Source organism: Pinus tabuliformis, chromosome 1_1 (genome assembly GCF_031772625.1).
Source record: "Pinus tabuliformis cultivar Carrire ecotype Pingquan chromosome 1_1, CPIR1, whole genome shotgun sequence".
NCBI lineage: Eukaryota > Viridiplantae > Streptophyta > Pinopsida > Pinales > Pinaceae > Pinus > Pinus tabuliformis.
Window position 1 is genome coordinate 166,521,171 of NC_142297.1, and position 21,401 is coordinate 166,542,571.

The following is a 21,401-nucleotide window of genomic DNA, read 5'->3' on the forward strand; positions in this document are numbered from 1 at the left end:
TGGCTGGGTGGATGAAGAGGTCTATAAACTCAGAATAAGTGTATGGGGAATAAGATCTGCAGTGGAAAGCAGAGGACCAATAGACCACTGACCTTGGATTGCCTTGTGCATCCACTCTTCTCACAAGGAAAGGAAATTTCTCATGCTGATAGTATAGGATTAAATGGTAGATATAGGAGGTGTATCTGAACAGCCTTTCTCTCGCCAAGTTTATCAATTGCTCATGTATTTTATTGGAGATGTAAGTGGCATAGTCATAACAGATTGGGGGCTTACCAGGGGAAAACATGGCCATCATTACCAGCACAGTTTCATCAACAAATTCTATTGAATTATAGCCCAGTATGGGACTAATCATATCTGCAAGGTCTCTGCCCAATTGATTCAGGTATACATGAGAAATGGGAGGGTACTTCATGGTATCAGAGGTTGAATCAATGAACAATTGATTTATCTTAGTGATTTGAGCATCTGTCAGTTTAGCTCCTTGTTTTATCAGATCCAATAGTGACAAAGGGACTAATTTCTTATCAGTCTTGAAGTTCAGCATCTCTCTGATGGCTTCAGGGGTGACATAAAAAACAACTGAGCCTGAAGGGTCAAGCACAGCCCTCTGAGTGGGGTCATAGCAGTCAGCACATTGGTGGATTAGGTCAGGGAACTGGTTGACCTGAGGGAGCTTGAAGATGGGGAGGAAAGAGTCCCAAATGCCCAATATATCCATTCCACTATCATGCTTGAGTTTCAATTCATTTAGCAAGTGAATGTGATACTTGCTATGCATTAGCATTTCCTCTGATATTTGGTAATCCTGATCTGCTAATGGTTTCCACTCCAACTCTCTCTGGGGGCATTCAATGGAGCAACATTCAGGGCAACAGGTGCTACTGGTGTATCCATGTTTTACAAGTGAATTTGGTTTGAATTTCGACTGTTTCTGGAAGAAATACCGTCCTGCGCGGTAGGTTAGGTAATTTGCTGAATTACAGCCCGTTTCAGAGCAACAGGGGTGTAATTGGGCACAATTGGCTGGTTAGAAAGTGATGAAATTGGTTTTAAGGTGTAGCAGGCCTATTTCTCCAGGGAAAATGGTCAATTTTTAATGGTTTCTTAACAATGCAGGACGAAACAGAGCGCGCAGTCGGAGAATTGGTAAATACCTGGTGTTATAACGATGGAGGAGCTTGGTTGCAGTCAAACGCTGAGTGGCAGCAGCTCTGGAATGGTCTTGGTAGGTTGGCGGCAGCAAAGGACGTAAAAATGCATGCAGGAGGCAGAGCAGAAAAACATATGAAAATGCGCAAAAACGGCAAAATTCGGCCAAATATGGACTTTTGGGCGTTGGCGCGAAAATTTGGATGACGTCAGCATGACGTCATCAGGTGGGGTCAAGGTCGGGTGACGTCAGCATGACGTCATCGGGTGACGTGGCGGCCTGTGAGTGGTCCACGGGGACTGCATAGGTGGAGGACATGTCGGAGCGATGGCGGGCGGGGGTGCTGACGCGGCGGTGGAGTGGCGTGACGTTGGCATGACAGAACAGCTGAAAACCGGGAGTGGTAAGCGGTATAATATCGCACCGCTCTTCATACGGAAGCGGGATTGTCAGAAGGCGGCCCGATAAGATTTGGGGGCGACGCGTGGCAGAGGCCTGACGTCACCCTCTGACAAATTTCGGGAGGTAACGGCAGTACATCGGGGCCGCTCCGAAATTGATAAGGGCCGTCGGATGGGAAAGCCCAGATCCGACGGCTGGCGGGAGGGCAAGTTGTCAGGGCGATACGGCAGCGGGCGGGAATATTTTAATATATTCTTTGAAATGCGCGCCCGGGCGGAACTTTGGGTTTTGGCAGATTTGCGGGTTTTTCCAATGTTTTTTGTGGAAAGGCGCATGGCAACAAAACTTTGGATAAGGCGGAAAAAATGGTTTTTTAGTGTATTTTGCAAATAGCGCGGGTTAGGAGTAATAGTGGGTTTTTACAAGGCCTTTTGCAAATGAAGTGGGTAAATGATTTCAAAGGTTTGTGAAGGGGAAAGGGGTGTAGCTTAGGTTATTAGACTGACCAGGGGTCAATATAATCCCTGCTTTTAGGCATATGGCTATAATTGCCAGGGGGAGGGAATATTTATACATTGCTTGGGGTTTATACACCATAGTGTTTATAATAGTAGGGGAAAAGGGGGAGATAGGGGATTTAGATAATAAGAAGTTAGGAGTTAATATGAGTGGAGAAGGTGGATAAGGGGGAAAAACCACTAAGTTTATATGAAATGAACTTAGTTTAGGAAGTAGATCAAAATGAAAAGAATTTTACACAAGAAATGTGGCTTTTAAAGAACCAAGAACCAACACAAGACTTTGACTCTTTCCATGAACATAAGTAGTATTGGGATGTTAGTAATGAGTATAATGGGGGGTATTAGGGAGTTAGACATGCTTCATTGTACTGTTGCAAAACTGCTGAATAAGAGACCTGCACTGGCACCATGTTTTTCCTTTGCTTGAGCCAGTGACAAAGGAATCATGCTTCTGCAACCCCATCTACCTACCCATCTACTGCCTAGCATTTTTTGTTACTCCAAGGAGGGTGCACTTAGACTTGCAGACCCTCATGTGCCTTTTCTTTTCCTTTGGCTTTTTCTTTTGATTTTCTATCTACAACTAACCTTATTACTTCCAAGGCCCCAGATTAAGCAGTTGGGAACCTTAATTCTCTACCTAACTACTAGCCTGCCAAGATTAAACAGTTTGGACAGGCTTCTTTCTCTATTCTAATGACAAGAAATTGAAACATGGCATGATCCAGATTAGGCTGTTGGACCATCCATCCAAAATTCAGTCAACATCAAGCTATGTACACATATTGCATTCTCTTGGAAATATGGGATCTTTGCATCACCAAAGCAGAGCATATTTGGAACTTCTTTTGCCAATCATGAAATATGAAACCTATTGGTATAGGTATCTAACAGTGGCTCCACATGGGGATGGTTTTTCTTCTTGAAAGACCAAGAACAGCAGGTCAGAATGCCTTGGCCCTTTGACTTCTTTTTACCAAAACTTGGAGTTTTCCTCCTTGAAATCTCAAAATTGGAATCTGTCATACTTGTGGAACTTGCTGAACTAAAAGCCTTTTCCTGATTCTGCAAGACCTTTCAAACTGAGCTATTCACATGCTGAAAGAAAACATTATATACAACAGATTATGTACAGGGGAACAACCATGCTATATACATGGAAAGTAGTCAAAATAGTGCTTCAACATCCTGCCATTCACAGGACCTTCATCCAAGTCAGTTTCATCCAGATTTTTTAGGAAGTAAGTGTTGTTTCCTTGCACTGCTTGGATGACAAATGGTCCTCTCCAAAGGGAATCAAATTTTCCATGTTTTCCTTTATCTTCCCTTCTTGAATCCCACTTGAGGACTTTGTCACCCATGTTGAAATCTTCAGCCTTAGTTCTTCTATCAAAAGCTTTCTTTAACTTTTCTTGCAAAACTTGAACTCTACTATAAACTTGGTCTCTGGTTTGCTGCAAACATATTATTTGATTGATCCTTCTTTGCATATCATTTGGTTCAGCCTGACTTTCTTGAAGAAGTTTCATGACAGGGATCCCTAAGGATGAAGGGAATTTGGCTTCTAATCCATAGACTAACTCATATGGGCTGACCCCAATGGATCTCTTAGTTGTTAGTCTATCTGCCCATAAGGCATTCACAAGTTTCTTATGCCAATTCTTCTTATTTTCTTCCAACACCTTCTTTATGATGTTTACAAGGCTTTTATTTGATGATTCAGCTAGGCCATTTCCTTGAGGGTAGTATGCAGTGGAATGGCCCAAAGTAATATGAAATCTGTGGCAGAAGTTCACCATCTTCTTGGATCTAAAAGCAGCAGCATTGTCTGTTATAATTTTGTCAGGACAGCCAAATCTAGCAAGAATATTAGTCTCCAGAAACTGAATAATAGTAGAATCATTAGCTTGTCTACATGGAACAGCCTCAATCCATTTGGTGAAGTAATCTGTGGCTGTCAGAATCCATCTATGTTGGCCTGAAGAAGAAGGATGAATTTCCCCAATGAAGTCCAGGCCCCACTGCTGAAAGGGCTTCTCTGTTGCAATAGGCCTCAAAGGAAGGGGCAGTAATTTTCTCTTTCCCTCAAATACTTGACACTTGTGACATGAAGTGGTAAATTTTTTAACATCAGAGAACAGGGTTGGCCAATAGTAACCTGCCCTTAGTATCTTGTCCACAGTGGACTTCCAGTACAAATGTCCACCACAATCACCTGCATGAAATTCTTTCATAACATTATCAGTTTCATTCTCAATTAAGCAGTTTAACAATATACCCTCATGGTTTTTCCAAAGCAAATTGCCATCCATGACACAAAATTTTGAAGCTTTCATTTTTAGGAATCTAGATTTGGTTCTGGACAATCCTGGGGGAGCACACAGGTTTTGCAATATATAACAGATATCAGAATACCACTGGGATTGTTCAAAGGCTGCATTGATCTTTGGAGTCGCCAGCTCCGGTTCACTGTCCAGTTGGTTAATGTCCAAGGCTTGAAAATTTGTTTCAGACATTAATTTGGCCAAACCTTGCCCTTTTATCAGTTTTGTGGGTTTTATTTCAATGTCAAATTCTAAAATGTTGGCAATCCATTTTCCTCTTCTGCCCTCCAAGTTTTCTTGAGTGAGTATGTCTTTCACAATGGGACTTGGTACATAAGCTATAACATGGGAGTACAGGATGTAGATCCTGAAGTCTTTGATGGCTTTGACCAAAGCATAAGCTTGTTTTTCCATGATCTGATATTTCAGGGGTGCATCTCTAAGAGCTCTACTAAAGAAAGCAATAGGTTTCTCATTTCCTTGGTCATCTTTCTGCAATAAGACAACAGCAATGGTATGCTGGGAGGCAAAAGAGAAAATGATAAACTCTTTGTCAAATTGAGGATTTGTTAAGACTGGAGTTTGGGTAAGGGCCAATTTGATACCTTCAAAAGCTTGATTTGCTTCTACTGTCCACTTTACCTTTGAATCCTTTTTTAGCATGTTGTTTAGTAATCTGATTAATTCTGCTAAGTTTGGGATAAACCTCCTTAAAAAGTTGATTTTTCCCAAGAAGGCTTGTAATTCTTTGATGTTTCTTGGATGGGGCATTTGCAAGATGGCCTGTATTCTGTCTGGGTCAATTCTAATGCCATCCTTAGAAATGATGTGACCTAACAACTTACCTTCTTCCAAACCAAATAGAGACTTCTTAGGATTTAAGGAAATCCCATATTTTCTACATGTTATGAATATCTGTCTCAAGTGTTTCAGATGTTCTTGGTCAGACTTTGAGAAAGGTGTGAGGTCATCTAAGTAAATGACAAGAAAGTCATGGATCTCTTTAGCAAAGGCAATGTCCATTGCTCTTTGAAATGTAGCTCCTGCATTTTTCAATCCAAAAGGCATTTTAACATATTTGAAAGTTCCCCATGGGGTTGTGAATGTTGTTTTATCTTGATCATCAGGGTGGACTAGGATCTGATTGAAGCCTGAGAATCCATCAAGTAATGATATTCTTGAAGCCCCCACCACTCTTTGGAGAATGTGATCCATTTTAGGTAAGGGATAATTGTCTTTGAGGGATACTTGGTTTAAATTCCTTAGATCAACGCAAAGCCTAATCTCACCGGTTTTCTTTCTTGTGGGCACCAAATTTGAAATCCAGTCTGAGAACCTGATTGGGGCTATGATACCAGCTTTAAACATTTTTTGTACCTCTTTTTCAATTGAAGGGAGAAGCATAGGATTGATCCTTCTCAATTTTTGCTTGAATGGCTTTTGATTAGGCTTGAGAGGGATGGTGTGTTGGATAACAGAGGTGTCATAGGATTTCAAATCCTCATAACTCCATGCAAACACATCTTGGAACTCTTTAAAAAGGTCAATGTATTTAGGCTTCTGGTCAGGAGGTAAAGATGCAGACAATTTTATTATTTTGGGTTTTTCAGGAGTCCCAATGTTGCATTCTTCAATGGCAGCATTGAGGGGCTGCATTTTCGGTTTTCTAGGGACATCATTTGAATCAAAAATGTCCTCCAATGGAGTTAGGCCTGTTGGCAGAAAGTTATCCTTTAGCTCTATTATTTCAGCCTCTGCACCAGCTATTTCATCCAAATGCAGTTGTTCAAGTTCTTGTATTTGTTGCTTGTCAAAGCTTGTTGAACAAAGAATTTGACTTGTTGTTTTGGGTGATATAGCTATTTGGTCCTGTTCACTCAATGGTTGCATGTCTTTCACAGAATCCACATCAATGTTCAAACCTGAAAATTCGTGTTGCAAGGTTAAGAAATTATTTATCTGTGTGTCATCCTCAAATACTTGCCAATCTTTAACATTGTTTGGGACAGAAGGTTTGTGTTTTATCTTGGCTGTAAAACAATGGTTAGGTTCAAAAGGCAATTTGCATGTACTAGCGAATGTGGCTAAACTGTGTGCATGAAGATTGTGGGCTCTAGCTATTTTGGTTATCTGAAATTCTGTGAAGGTTTTAAGCATTTCAATAGCAGCAGACCTATATGACCTTAGTCTTTTGTCATTGGTGACAAAATTTCCTTTTACTTGTTGGATAATAAGGTCTGAATCTCCCATGATTGAAAGTTTTGTGGCCTCTAATGATTTTACCAGTTTGAGGCCTAGCAAAAGAGCCTCATATTCTGCCATATTGTTGGTACATCTGAAATTAAGCCTATAGGCCCGACCTTGTGCATGATTGCTTTGTTTGTTATGAATCCACACTCCAGCTCCTGCCCCTAATTTGTTGACTGATCCATCAAACTCAAGGAACCATAAGATCTCCTGTTTTAAGGGATTTTCAACATTCTTTCTATAATTTGGGATTATAAGTTGGAGTTCTTGTTTTTCATCTGGTTTATCTTTTAGGAGTGACTCATCAATTGGTTTCTCAATTTTGATCTCTTGGGGACTTGGTTGCTCACTCTCATGCATATTTTGTTCAAGTGTGACCGATTTATTATCACTCCGGGGCTCGTATCATCATTGAACAGAATAAAGGAATCCATATCTGAATGGACTGCATAAATGGGGAAATTTTGAGGCTTTTCTTCACTGCTCACCATGTATTTCATAAGTGACTCTCTATATAGCCTCTTGGGTTGACCAAAGACTGAGATGGTGGCATATGACATGTCTAATTGCAGGGAACCTTGGAGTTTAGCCCCCCATGATCTTGATAACAGCATTCCATATTTGGGTGGGATATCAGCAACTACCACATCCATTAAGATTGTTTTGTTTGGATACTGGACAAGGGACACACATAGATCTTTTATCAAACCTAAACACTTAACTTGGCTGGAGTCAAATGAAAATAGGTCCTTATAAGGTCTTGTAATGTCTAGGTTAAGTCTCTCCATCACTGATTTAGGCATAAGGTTATGAGAAGCACCTGAATCAAACATTGCATTGTGTAATATTTTATCATGAACATGCAAGCTGACATAAAAAGGTAAGATCCTTGTAACTGCTGTTTTTCCATCAACCTCTGGACCGAAAAGTAGTTCTGGGGTATCATCCAACACATTGACATCATCTTTATTATGGGTAAGTTGAAGGGACTTTTTGATTTGTTGTTTGTAAATGTCATGCTTGGCTAGCTCTGAAAGGGGAATGGCTATCTTCAATTTGCCAATTTCGGCTTCTAAGTCAAAGGGTTTTTCAGATTGGACCTTGGTATTGTGGTTGACAACCCTTTCTTTGTTGTTCAAATTTTCTTGTTGGTTTTGACTCTGATCTTGAGGCTTGTCCTTTTTACTCATCTTTTGGGAAGTAATGCTTGGATTAGGCTGCAAGGGTGATGTAGCCATTGATTGTTGATTTGGGGAAGATGCTTCAGTTATTTCTTCAACTGTTACTTCATTTGTAATTGAATTAGTTTTGTCAATTGGCTCTGTGACAATGGTTTTCTTAGGTGGTAGAGTGTCCTTTGTTTTCTCAGGCTGTGTCACATTTATAGTTCTGCTCCTTAGCTTGTATTGTTTATGAACTTCATAAACAGTTGTGTCATAGCCTTGTTTAAAGTCGAATGACTCACCTGACTTGGTTTGAAACTGTTTAATATCATCATCCTTATGATCTTCTTGACTCAGGAAAACTTGTTGATCATCATTCAGGCCCATTAGGTTAATGTGGGTGTCATCTATTTGTTCATTAGAAGTGGATGCTTCTGTATAATTTTCTTGGAACGGAGGTCTAATCTCTGGTTCAGAATTTTCTTTACCAACATTAGGATTTTGGTTTCTTCTGAAATTGGGATTCCTAATAGGATTATTCTGTGGTGCTTCCCATGATGACTTCCTCTCAACTGATTCTACTCTGTCACCTAATCTCTGCATACCAGTGATTATTGCATCCAATTTTTGATCCCAGCCTGAAGGCTCTTCTTTAAAGGTAGTCTTTCTCTCAGTTCTTGTCCTATTTCTCTTGGCTATCAGGTTAGCTTCTACACTTACTGCTATATCTTGCATTTCAGCTAAAGTTCTGGGAGCCCTTTCCCTTAATTGATATGCCATATCTGAATCAAACCCATCAGGAAAGGTATATAAGGCTAGATCCGGTGGGGGTCTAAGATTTTGGGGAATAGCATTGTAGACATTGTTAAACCGAGCACAGTAGTCCAGGACAGTTTCTTGTGGACCTCTTTTGATAGTATTGTATTCAGATAATATATGAAGTGGGTCCTTTTTCTTCTCCCATCTGTTGATAAATGTTTGATAGAGGGCTTCAGGGTCAGCTATTGAGTTTGGTGTAAGTGACCTAAACCATGTTCTTACATCCCCCGTTAAGCTTTGCACAAAAATTTTCATCCTAACCCCATCATCATCTATTTCGTAGTTTTCAAAGTAGTCCTGCATTTTCTTAGTATGTTGAAGGGCTGGATAAGAGCCAGTACCATCAAAGTATGAAATCTTGCTTTGGTACTCTTGAGGCATAGGATCTGGATTGGCCAGTAACTGCAGTGGGGCATATCTATTAGCCATGTTTGGTGGGATAATAGGGAGAACAAGGATGAATGGGACAAGTGGAGGAAATGGGATGAGAGGGGTGTGTGTAGTTGATGGAGTGGTTGAAAGGATACCTTGTGAAGTGGATGAAGAACTAGGAGATTGTGGGCCAGTTGTATGAGGATGTAGAGAAGCCTTAGCAGGGGTTGGAATGTTAGTTTGGAGACATGCTTCCGAACTTGAGTCTGATAAAGTCCCTTCTGATTTGTGTCTCTTGAGGATTCTTGCAATCAAGTTTGGATTTTGAAACTCAGGTGGTGGATTAGGATCTGGGTTTGATCTTGTGTAATGAGTTTTCTTCTTAGGAGCCAGCTTCTATAACTTTCTTTGTGAGAATTTCTAAGGAGGTAGTGATCTTTTGACAAGGATTGGTCAGTTATAGCACAACTATATGAAACCTAATACTGAATAAAGATTGACTGAGGCAGCTTTTATATACTCCTGCAAATGTAAAGCAGAGGCAGTTTCTAAGGCTATCTAGCTGTCACTCAGGCTTTAACTACAGCATTAAGAATCAGATAAGAGGTTGCAAATTTCATCCAGGTCCCCAGTGGAGTCGCCATTTATGTTAACACCCAGGTTGTTCCCTATGACTCCCAAGGGAATACGGCCGGGGTAACCACTAACCAAGCTTTGGATCACAGGTTCTAGCCAACCTGTAATCAGAGAGGGCTCTCTCTTTAATTGTTTAACTTTGTTCTTGAGAATCTTAGGCTAGATATGAGGTGAAGGTTTGGTTTAAGAATTTTGGTTGAATGATGTCTTTCAGTACCTAAGGTGATATCTTCAGACAGTTTTAGACCATTGGGCAATGGAGTCTGTAGTTGCCGGTTGTTTGAATTTGTTTGATGTGTGATTATTAAAGCAACAGGGCCATTTAAAGTATTTCATGAAACAAACTTGAAATTGTAATGATGAAGTGTGTTTAACCAGTGGAAGGCATTTAAGAAATTTCCACTAAGCTGGTGATGTGAGAAAGAGATGTATTGACCAGGAGCAGGTTTGAATTCCTGAACAATAATCACTGTGAAAGGTATAGTTTAGAAGTGCAGCAATTAAGAATTACACTCTTATAACTATAACTGAGGAAAACATACATAATAGCTTAGATTGAGTTCAGGGTATTCTATGAATAAGTCCTGAAACTATTCTTTTTCTTTGCCATTAAACTGTGAAACAGAACATGAATGGATTATGAAGAAAATAACAAACATAACGAACAGGTCAAAGAAACTTATTGTTCCATGAAATACGCAGGAATCCTGTAGCATTCAGCAAGCACACCAAAACGCATCAGACAACACAGAACTTTGGAAATTCCATCAGCTTTGTTGTATTAAAACTCTGAACATTTACAGCATAGTATCTCCTGAAGAGAAAATCAACAACCCCTGCAAGCTTATGCGAGGGGGAATATATACAATCGGTTATACAAAATATCTGAACCGCTGAGTCACTTGATAAATAAATGCGCTCACCAACTTTACAAAATAGCAGATAAGGAAGTTATTACTGCTCTAAATACAAAATGAATACTCTTTAATTTTGCCAGAAGTCCTTTTGAACTTTGGAGGCCACTGAGTCGGTTGAGAATTCTGCATTAATGCTGAATGATGTGTCTTTATGGCTTTGTCATGCTGTAGCTTTCTCGACCCTGTCATCTGTAGCTGTCAGTGTTGCTTTAGTGGCCGAATTGGTTTGCTGAGCTGGCTCAGTCCATTCTTCTCCAGACATACTGAATGCATCAAATTTTCCTGCACATGATGGCTTATATTTTTTTGATGAAAAAACTTGATGAAAGCCTCTTGTTTACAGTAACAACTGTATCATTTTGGTCCACCATTCCTGTGTAGGTAGCTGATGTCTCAAAATTGCATCTAAGGTTTCATCTGCCTCTGTATATTTGTAGAAGTTTGGAGGCACTTCAAACAAATGTTTGATCTCATTCATAATAAAAAATAAGTTCTCTACTCTGTCATAGAGACTTTGCCCAGATGCTGGTCCTGTTTCTTCTGAAGTACTTGCTCCTGCAGTGATCTCGTTAGTGGCAAATGTATTCACCCTTTTGGCATAATTTTCATGTGATAGTAGCCTCCCTGCACTGTTCAGCAAGCTAGGAAGGCCTCTGCTCTGTAATGCTGCAAAATTATCCATGAATCTGTTTACTTCTGTTTGCATGTCCTGGCTTCTTCTATCCAGTGTTTGTACCAGGCTTCTCAATGTAAGGACCCTCTTTATCAGCAGGATGGTTTCAGTTCTATTGGGGATTCCTATTGCTGCCAGCTGAGGACCTGTACGGTTATTGAGAACGTTGATCATTCTATTGGCTATCTCAGGCATATTGCCTAGAGATGCCCTTGCCCTTTGGACTTCCCTGTGTGCTTTGGCTATGAGCTCCATTTTTTCATGAATTGTCTCTATATACTGCCATTGATCTGTGATTGATTGGCCAATATTGGCCCATAAAACTTTCTTGATTTCAGTTACAACCTTGTCAAGGGTGAGCTCTTTCTCCAGCTCCTTTATCTTCTCCTTGAGAGCCTTTATTTCCCTTCCCTTTTCAGCTACACTTTGTTTGGATTTGTCATATTTTTCATTTAGCTTAGCTAAATTCTCCTTGGCCTCATTTAGCTCTGCCATTTGGGCTTCCAGGGCTTGAATCTCATTCATCAGCTTCTGCATGTCCAGGCTTGGAGCCTGCTCTGATGTTGTTGCTGGTGCTGATGTTGATGGAGCTGTCTCGACTGTTTGCACTGTAGGAGGAGTGACACTTTGAGGGGGTTCCTCAAGGTTGATTACTTGTGGAGGGGGCTGAACTGTTTGGCCTCCTTCTTTCTGTTGTAGGGCTGCCTACAATGCAGCCTCTGTTTCTATTAATTTTTCTTCAGTCTGCACCAACTGTTTGTGCAGTGTTACCAGCAATGTTGATGTATCCTGGTCCTTCCTTTGCTGGGCAATCTCCTCTGTTTGAGGGTGAAGAGTTGTTGGGACCTTTATCATCTTCCTTAGAGCTGCAATGTCTGCATCTCTTGTCTTTAGCAGTGCCTGCACAGCTTTAGGGTCCTTTGGGTCATGCCCAAGCTCTATGATTATATCCTCCAAAGACCTTATCCTGTTGTCTTTAGCCTGGGAGGATGCCTTTTCTAACTCCAATTGTGCAGTGGTATTATTCAAAGAATTCTGCAATCTATAATTTGTCAATGTATTATCTTCTAGGGTAGCATAAACCATCTCACCCATCTGTTTATGCAATTCAATTTGATCCATTGGATGGATTTCCTTGGACAAGATTTCCAAGTTTGTTCTTATATAATCAGCTGCAGACTGTGGTTGCAGCGCTGTGGGCTTGAAATGGCTCATTATCATTTTGCCCTCTTGCACATCATATGCAGACATCAACCTCTGCTGGTTTGTAGGAGCCATTTTCAACAAGTGGTTGTATAGCTGTAACCTCAATGGCTCATTTCTGGTCTTGATGTCTATGAATTGTTTCTTTATGCTGGACTCACCCTTTCTTTGTTGCCCTGAGGAGCTGACCTCTCCTCCAAGTGTTCTTTGCTGCTCTTGCTGTAGTGAGCTAGCTGATACCTCTGTGCTGGGGGGACCCATCTGCGTTTGACCAAAAGGCATCTCCTCCTCTGAGAAAGGATCGAGCCTTTGTCTCTTTTCCCCTTGCTGTGATGCTGCGGTGCTAAGGGGAGTCTGTTCCTCTCTATCCCTCTTCTTACCCCTCTCTTCATTTATAGGGGTTTGGAGCACCAAAGTCTCCACTGTAACATTCTGCACTGAGGCCTCCTTTTCTTGCGTTTGCTCATCATTAGGACCAGGAGCCTCTGCCATTTCTTCCTGTTGTTCAGGATGATTTTCAGGCTGTTGATCTTGGGCTGATTGTTGCTCTTGAGGGGCCTCTTGTTGTTCTGTTTCCTTGCCTTTATCCTTGGCTGAAGTTTTTGCTGTAATTGGGGCTTGGGCTGTCCTTTGTGGAGCTGTAGATGATGAGGCAGCTGCTCCCACTTGAGTGCCTGGAAGAGAAAATACCTGTGAACAAAGCTCCAAGTCAGCCAACTTTTGGAGATTTATTATTCCTCTTTGAGCTAGTTCTTCTTGTGTTGTAGCTTCTTCTAAGGTGCCTTCCCTCCATTCTAGTTGATTTGCATATTTTTCTATGTGAGGCAACCTTACGTGACCATAACTGGCCAGCCTATATCTGATCCTTCTTAAGCTTATGAAATGAGTTGGGTCGTATGGTTTCCAAAGGAAACTGGTTTGTAAGCCAAGGCTTTCTAGCATTCTATCTGCCTCTTGCCAACCTTCCTCCCTTTTATTGTAAATGAAGTGGCCTAATTGATTTCTAACTTTAAGTTGTGCTTTCTTTCCCCTACTTGAGAAATGGAGCACATCAGCATTCCCAAATTGCCTGAAGTACTCGAGGGCAAACAATCTCATAGGCACATATCTGGGCAATCTGTATGGGGGCAACTCACACCCATATATTCTAATAACTGTGTGGTTTTGGTAAAAATACCAATCCCCAATGCTGTATACCTTGGACAACTGAAGAATCCTCTGCATCTCATCAGTCAGTCTTGGAGGAGGTGAGCTCATAAGCAGAGACATGGCTGGGTGGATGAAGAGGTCTATAAACCCAGAATAAGTGTATGGGGAATAAGATCTGCAGTGGAAAGTAGAGGACCAATAGACCACTGACCTTGGATTGCCTTGTGCATCCACTCTTCTCACAGGGAAAGGAAATTTCTCATGCTGATAGTATAGGATTAAATGGTAGATATAGGAGGTGTATCTGAACAGCCTTTCTCTTGCCAAGTTTATCAATTGCTCATGTATTTTATTGGAGATGTAAGTGGCATAGTCATAACAGATTGGGGGCTTACCAGGGGAAAACATGGCCATCATTACCAGCACAGTTTCATCAACAAATTCTATTGAATTATAGCCCAGTATGGGACTAATCATATATGCAAGGTCTTTGCCCAATTGATTCAGGTATACATGAGAAATGGGAGGGTACTTCATGGTATCAGAGGTTGAATCAATGAACAATTGATTTATCTTAGTGATTTGAGCATCTGTCAGTTTAGCTCCTTGTTTTATCAGATCCAATAGTGACAAAGGGACTAATTTCTTATCAGTCTTGAAGTTCACCATCTCTCTGATGGCTTCAGGGGTGACATAAAAAACAACTGAGCCTGAAGGGTCAAGCACAACCCTCTGAGTGGGGTCATAGCAGTCAGCACATTGGTGGATTAGGTCAGGGAACTGGTTGACCTGAGGGAGCTTGAAGATGGGGAGGAAAGAATCCCAAATGCCCAATATATCCACTCCACTATCATGCTTGAGTTTCAATTCATTTAGCAAGTGAATGCGATACTTGCTATGCATTAGCATTTCCTCTGATATTTGGTAATCCTGATCTGCTAATGGTTTCCACTCCAACTCTCTCTGGGGGGCATTCAATGGAGCAACATTCAGGGCAACAGGTGCTACTGGTGTATCCATGTTTTACAAGTGAATTTGGTTTGAATTTCAACTGTTTCTGGAAGAAATACCGTCCTGCGCGGTAGGTTAGGTAATTTGCTGAATTACAGCCCGTTTCAGAGCAACAGGGGTGTAATTGGGCACAATTGGCCGGTTAGAAAGTGATGAAATTGGTTTTAAGGCGTAGCAGGCCTATTTCTCCAGGGAAAATAGTCAATTTTTAATGGTTTCTTAACAATGCAGGACGAAACAGAGCGCGCAGTCGGAGAATTGGTAAATACCTGGTGTTTCAATGATGGAGGAGCTTGGTTGCAGTCAAACGCTGAGTGGCAGCAGCTCTGGAATGGTCTTGGTAGGTTGGCGGCAGCAAAGGACGTAATAATGCATGCAGGAGGCAGAGTAGAAAAACATATGAAAATGCGCAAAAACGGAAAAATTCGGCCAAATATGGACTTTTGGGAGTTGGTGCGAAAATTTGGATGATGTCAGCATGACGTCATCAGGTGGGGTCAAGGTCGGGTGACGTCAGCATGACGTCATCGGGTGACGTGGCGGCCTGTGAGTGGTCCACGAGGACTGCATAGGTGGAGGACATGTCGGAGCGATGGCGGGCGGGGGTGCTGACGCGGCGGTGGAGTGGCGTGACATTGGCATGACAGAATAGTTGAAAACTGGGAGTGGTAAGCGATATAATATCGCACCGCTTTTCATACGGAAGCGGGATTGTCAGAAGGCGGCCCGATAAGATTTGGGGGCGACGCGTGGCAGAAGCCTGACATCACCCTCTGACAAATTTCAGGAGGTAACGACAGTATATCGGGGCCGCTCCGAAATTGATAAGGGCCGTCGGATGGGAAAGCCCAGATCCGACGGCTGGCGGGAGGGCAAGTTGTCAGGGCGATATGGCAGCGGGCGGGAATATTTTAATATATTCTTTGAAATGCGCGCCCGGGCGGAACTTTGGGTTTTGGCAGATTTGCGGGCTTTTCCAATGTTTTTTGTCAAAAGGCGCATGGCAACAAAACTTTGGATAAGGCGGAAAAAATGGTTTTTTAGTGTATTTTGCAAATAGCGCGGGTTAGGAGTAATAGTGGGTTTTTACAAGGCCTTTTGCAAATGAAGTGGGTAAATGATTTCAAAGGTTTTTGAAGGGGAAAGGGGTGTAGCTTAGGTTATTAGGCTGACCAGGGGTCAATATAATCCCTGCTTTTAGGCATATGGCTATAATTGCCAGGGGGAGGGAATATTTATACATTGCTTGGGGTTTATACACCATAGTGTTTATAATAGTAGGGGAAAAAGGGGGAGATAGGGGATTTAGATAATAAGAAGTTAGGAGTTAATATGAGTGGAGAAGGTGGATAAGGGGGAAAAACCACTAAGTTTATATGAAATGACCTTAGTTTAGGAAGTAGATCAAAATGAAAAGAATTTTACACAAGAAATGTGGCTTTTAAGGAACCAAGAACCAACACAAGACTTTGACTCTTTCCATGAACATAAGTAGTATTGGGATGTCAGTAATAAGTATAATGGGGGGTATTAGGGAGTTAGACATGCTTCATTGTACTGTTGCAAAACTGCTGAATAAGAGACCTGCACTGGCACCATGTTTTTCCTTTGCTTGAGCCAATGACAAAGGAATCATCCTTCTGCAACCCCATCTACCTACCCATCTACTGCCTAGCATTTTTTTGTTACTCCAAGGAGGGTGCACTTAGACTTGCAGACCCTCATGTGCCTTTTCTTTTCCTTTGGCTTTTTCTTTTGATTTTCTATCTACAACTAACCTTATTACTTCCAAGGCCCCAGATTAAGCAGTTGGGAACCTTAATTCTCTACCTAACTACTAGCCTGCCAAGATTAAACAGTTTGGACAGGCTTCTTTCTCTATTCTAATGACAAGAAATTGAAACATGGCATGATCCAGATTAGGCTGTTGGACCATCCATCCAAAATTCAGTCAACATCAAGCTATGTACACATATTGCATTCTCTTGGAAATATGGGATCTTTGCATCACCAAAGCAGAGCATATTTGGAACTTCTTTTGCCAATCATGAAATATGAAACCTATTGGTATAGGTATCTAACAGGAAGTGCAACAATGGTTCCAACATTTAGAAGCAAGTTCAATTAATTTGTGGAAAGGTTTTCAAAATACTTTTCTTAGATATTGGGGCGAGTGCGAGCCATATCAAAAATACCTTTTGAAATTATATACTATCCAGAGGCCGAGCAATGAAGAAGTCATTCAGTTTAATAGGAGGTTTCAATATATTTATTTCAGTATGCCAAAATAAATTCAACCCCCTGAAGCTACTACTATGGTGTACTATTCGAAGGCTTATTGTATTAACTTCACTTTTTAACTTAAGGAGATAAAGCCTAAAACTTTGGAGCCGATGTTTCTTTATGCATAGGAAATTGAAGATAATCTATGGGCTTGTAGAAATTTTTCTTATCATATTGAAAGAAAAAATATTGTTGAAGACAAGAGGGCCTGTCAAGAAAACAATGGAAATGCTTTGCAAGAAAATGCAGATTTAGAGGTAAGGAATGGTTTTAAAAAGTGGTTAGAGGATTTCCATATTGTTGAAAGGAAGGAATTCAAGTATTCCGGGAATTTAGATCAGCAACTCCTTGCAAAAACTGAACAACACTTTGAAGCCCGGGTAGATAATTATAATCATTACGAGAAGAAAGGAGAATTCAGTGCAGGTTCTTAAGTGGTATTGCAGGAGGACAACTATTTTTGTCAAGAGCCGGAATTACATGTAAAACATCAACATCACGGGGAATAAACTTTATATTTTTCTTTTCAACATAAAAGGTTGTCAACATAGAATGAAAATCAAGTTCCTCACTTTCAAACCTCGAAAGTGGAGTTTGTGCAAAGGACATTCAAAATAAAAAATTCCTTTGAAGATCCAGTAGTTCACTATATGTAATTTTTCTTTGGTCAACAACAAATATAATTTCTGGGGTATGTGCTAAACTCTTTTTCTAAAAATGTTTTATGGTGCATACCAATTTCAGTTTCTGAATCCCAACAGTATGGAGGGACAAGGTCCAGTACTGAAATTTTGGACTAGTGCCACTAGAAGGTGGATTTCACCTAAAGGACTCCAACCATGTATATAATACAACCTGTACATAAATAATCTCAACTAGTGAGCATTTCATTTTGAATTTGTGGTATTTTTAGTTTAGTATTTTCAGTTCAAGAATAAAGATCCTGGAAGAAAGAGGTTTCAGGGAGTTTGAAATTTTTAGATATTTTGAATTGGGATTAACTTCCATTTTGGTCTGGACTCCATGCCCAATTAATGCCACTGATATATAGTTCTCAACACTTTGTGCATAAAGTGTTGTCCCCAGTTGGAGCCAGATGTTGTAGCCCAATCCGACACAGCGAAAATATTAAAAATCTTCAAAAATATTCTAGCACAGCATTAAAATTACAAAATTTGAGGGGACCTTATAACATTTGTTGACAACTTTACAAAGGGAAGATATTCTTTCTTTATAAAAATGATTAGAATGATGAAATTCCTTGTGGTTTCATTTCATATTTTCGGAAATGGGGACAATTTTATGGGAGCTATTTAATGTCAGTTAGCAAGACAAGCCAAGGCATTGTGTCTATGAGCTAATTAAGAACCCAGGATACAGCCAAGGCATTGTGTCTATGAGGTAATTAAGAACCCAGGATACAATTATTATATTGAGCTTATTGTTGCAGAGTTACCAGAAGTGTCTAGCGTTGATGATTGTTGAATCATCAGTTGATAATAAGGTGTGTCAAAAGCTATCACAACCTGAGAATTGTATGAAAACAAAAAATATTCAAACATTGAGAAAGATTATGAAATGGAGCCAAAGCCTGACTATTATATTAGAACAAAGCTATCTTCAGAACAAGGATATCAGAATTCAGGTCAAATGTCTTGTTGATTTTCAAAGTTCTTTCAAAAGATGCCTCTGCTAAGACTAACAAAGCTACTACTTCTCAAAGATCTGATGTGATTGATTGTATGGAAAACTCTCTGCCAGTTCATCTGATGGCTAACTTCGCACAATCTTCATCGTTAAGTTCTGGTTTAGCAGCTCTACGCAACTCTAGAGTTGAAGTCATATAACAAATGTATCAAGGGTAGTTCAATCTCTTCTTCTGACGGGAAGTCAGGGCATTTCAGTTATACAACGTGCAATGTTTCTGGAAGAAATGGTCAGCCTTCCTTTGTAAATGCAACCATTTCAGAAATCATATCTTTTCTCCTGGGCACAAGGTTTCCTCTGGGAGTGAAGATAACGATAAAAATTCAGATAATTTGGGGAATGTTTCTGGAGACGAGCCTAGTTGTTTCAGTCATGCAAGACACAATAAATTTAGAAGAAATGATAACCACTCTATGGTTATTCGTAACAGAACCATAAATCATGAGTTTTCTTCATGGCATGATGATTCTTATTACAGGTCAAACAAGTGCTTCATCACGAAAGGAAAACATGGGAATTTTCTTTGCAATCAAATACCAGAACAACACAGGTTCTATGCTTTGCTTGGAGAAGAAAAAGACTGCACGTGCCTAACTGTTGGAAAAAGAAAGGATGCTTTATCTCTTAGTCAGCAAGGTCAAACAAAGAAAAAGGTTACTAGATTAATTGTTTTGAATGAAGAAGATCACGAGCAACCAAAGGAACAAAAAACTCATAGATTGCATAAAAGTTTGAGAAATAATATGCCAAAGGATTTGAAAGTTTACTATCCTGCAAGGGATGATCCAAAATCTGTTGAAATTTGATATTTTGATATGGAATTCCTAGCTCCTTTTTCGTATTTGTCTTCACCGATCATGAATTTCTACATTCGCAAATCTATGCTCTAAGAGAAGTTTCTCAGCCAGAATAATTAATGATGAAAATGAAATTCCAATTGCACAGTGCTTGAAGAAAACTTAATTTCTCAAGGAAATCGACGGCTCACATTATTCCTCGTCCAAGTTAAAACAATCCTGGTGGCACAAATTGCATGGGGTTTATACAAAGGTGTGCCCCCGCAAGGCAGTTTTTTCAAACCACTTATCTAAAAATTGACGGCTATTAATTATTACGGCAGCGCCCTCCTCATCTCAAGAAACCACTAGAGGTTGTCCCGGAGGTGGTTTTGGGTTTTAAGAAACCAAATTTTTTTTGTTATCATAAATAAAAGATGAAGCCTGGTACCCAAGCCTATGTATTATCTACCTCGGTATTAGTACCATACGAAACCTGTATAAACTTTGAAGAATTTCTATTTAATCTCTTTTATTAATTAAAATATAAAGGCGCCCATGAGTATGTTTGTCCATATTTGTAAGGAGTTGGGTTCACGAAAGCATGTTTCTTTTTCTGGATAAGTTATTTCCAATAAAGAGACAATTTCGTAATTGTCAAAAATTGAGTTCCTCAACTGATTTTTTTTTTTTTTAACATTTAACTCAATTAAGCTAGGAATTAGAAATAAAAACTCAAGAATTAGATGGTGAAGTGGTTCGGAAGGCCATATTCATCCATGAATGGCAATGTAAACAAAACATTCTCTTTGAAATCCAAAGATGAAATTGCATTTTGATTCCAGCATAGGGAAGTTGCAGTGATTATTTTTCTCTTGTGTCTTAGCATTCAAATTTATGTGTATTTTCCTCTATTGGACAATGTAAGATGCAACTAGTGCTTTGGTTTAGCTTTTGATGAATTTACTTCAATGTACTCATTAAAATTTATCTTGAAGCCCTTAATGGGCACTCCACATCTAGGGACCTCATTCACTTTTCCTTAGTCTTGCATTATTCTTTCTATAGAGTTAAAGCAGAAATTTTTAATTCCCTATGCCAAAATTATGTCTCTTCCATTTTCTTCTTGACATTTCCACCCTACAATTCTCCTAGTCTCTCTCGCCATTCTCCTTTGCAAGGCTATGGTTTTCAAACTAGAAGCTTTTCTTGCAAGCCCTCATGGCATGTCCTTCCATCCAATGGTTTCAAATTATTTTTTAATTAATTTGAAGATGCCTTGGGCACGTGTCCCCCACATCCAGGAACTGTCTCTTGAGAATGACAACTTGTAATATATATTAAAAATATATGTCCATCTCATGCTGTCATAAACAAGACTCCTTATGAAATGTGGTGTGGCCACATTTCTTTGGTAAGGCATCTCAGGATATTTGGTTCCACATTTTATGTCTTGATACCTAAGGAAAAAGACACAAAATTGGTGAAAGGAGTCGAAAGCATATCTTCTTGGGGTACTTGGATACCTTCAAAGCATATCGTCTCTACGATGAGGTAAATAAGAAGTTTATAATGTATAGAGATATGATTCTTCTTGAATCTTCCAAGATTGGAAATGTTGTTGAGCGGAAGCTTGATTGTTTGGATAGATTCAATCATGCAAAAAAAATTCAAGAATTTGATAATGAGGTTCCACATCTTGATGGGGGTATGCCTATCCTAGATTAATTTGTGGAATATCCTTTTGTAGAACTCTCTTGTCCTCATGAAGTTATAGTCAATTCTTCAAATCAAGAAGATCCTCAGAGTGAAGTGATTGAAAAAATTGGAAGGATAAATCTTGATGCAGCCCCATCTTAGTCAGTAGAGTAGCCTAGACCATTTCAGAAAGGTCCTCCAAAACGGATCACTAAAACACTTGAAAGTTTTCATCGTGATGAGGTTGGAAATATAATAACTAGAAGTTCCACTAGAGAAAATGGAGGTGATGTAGATGATTCTAATTCAATTGTTTATATGGATGCTTCTTATGATTATGAATT